Source organism: Mus pahari, chromosome X (genome assembly GCF_900095145.1).
Source record: "Mus pahari chromosome X, PAHARI_EIJ_v1.1, whole genome shotgun sequence".
Lineage (NCBI taxonomy): Eukaryota > Metazoa > Chordata > Mammalia > Rodentia > Muridae > Mus > Mus pahari.
This window is the reverse complement of record NC_034613.1, coordinates 55,632,176-55,633,670: the sequence shown is the minus strand read 5'-3', so window position 1 is coordinate 55,633,670 and position 1,495 is coordinate 55,632,176.

Sequence of the window (1,495 nt, the reverse complement as noted above, 5' to 3'; positions counted from 1 at the left end):
GGACACTTTGCCCCTTCTTTGAATTGGGAACAAAACTCCCATGGAAAGGGTTACAGAGACAAAGTTTGGAGCTGAGATGAAAGGATGGACCATCCAAAAACTGCCCCCCAGGGGTCCATCTCATAATCATCCACCAAATGCAGGCACTATTGCATACACCAGCAAGATTTTGCTGAAATGACCCCTGATATAGCCTCTTGTGAGGCTATGCCAGTGCCTGGCAAACACAGAAGTGGATGCTCACAGTCAGCTATTGGATGGAACACAAGGCCCCCAATGGAGGAGCTAGAGAAAGTACCCAAGGAGCTGAAGGGGGCTGCAACCCTGTAGGTGGAACAACAATATGAACTAACCAGTACCCCCCAGAGCATGTGTCTCTAGCTGCATATGTAGCAGAAGTTGGCCTAGACAGCCATCATTGGGAAGAGAGGCCCCTTGGTCTTGCAAACTTTATATGCCCCAGTACAGGAGAACACCAGGGCCAAGAAGGGGAAGTGGGTGGGTAGGTGAGTGTGGGGGGGGAAGGGTATAGGGGGCTTTGGGGATATCATTTAAACTGTAAATGAAGTAAATACCTAATAAAACTTGGAAAAATAAAATAAAATAAAATAAAAAGAGCTTATGTAAAGCAAAGCACACACTCAGTAGGACAAATCGGCAACCTACAGATTGGGAAAAAATTTTATATCTGATAGATGGCTTATATCCAAAATATATAAAGAACTCAAGCAGCAAACCAACAAGAAACAGACACAACCCAATCAAATAATGGAGTGTAGAACTAAACAGAGAATTCACAGCAGAGGAATCCCAAATGGCAGAGAAGCACTTACAGAAATATTTAAAGTCTGTAGTGATCAGGGAAAAGGCTAAGATCAAAAACTCAGGGCCAGATTCAGATACTTGTACCCAACCATTGGACTGATGTCAGGTACTCCTATGGTCAAATTGAGAAAGGCTGGAAAAAGCTGAGGAGGAGGGCGACTCTATAGGAAGACCAGCCATCTCTACTAACCTGGACCCCTGAGATCTTTCAGACACTGAGCCACCAGCCAGTCAGCTTACATGAACTGGTCTGAGGCCACAGACACATAAACAGCAGAGGGCTACCTGTAGGGAATTGGGCTATGTACAAACAGACTGACCTCCAATAGAGCTGAGATCTGTACCCCAAAGAATGATAATTCATGATAATTCACATGACATGGTAGGTGTTCCCTCATGCTCCTGGAACTCTGCCTCCTGCCTAAGTTACCACCCCCCAAAGCCCCCACAAGAGAGAAGCATGGCTAGAAGTCACATAAGCAGTGTCCCAAGCTTCTGACCTTCAGGCTAAACTCTTCCCCAGTTACCTAGCAACAGTAAAGACGATAAAAAGGGCTGTTCAGCCCCTCCTTGCCCTCTTAGCTCTTCTCACTCTTTTAACCTCTTACTTCTTACTCTCACCCACTCTCTCCTCTCTCTTTGTCTTCTCCTCTCCTCTCTCCTTCTTACT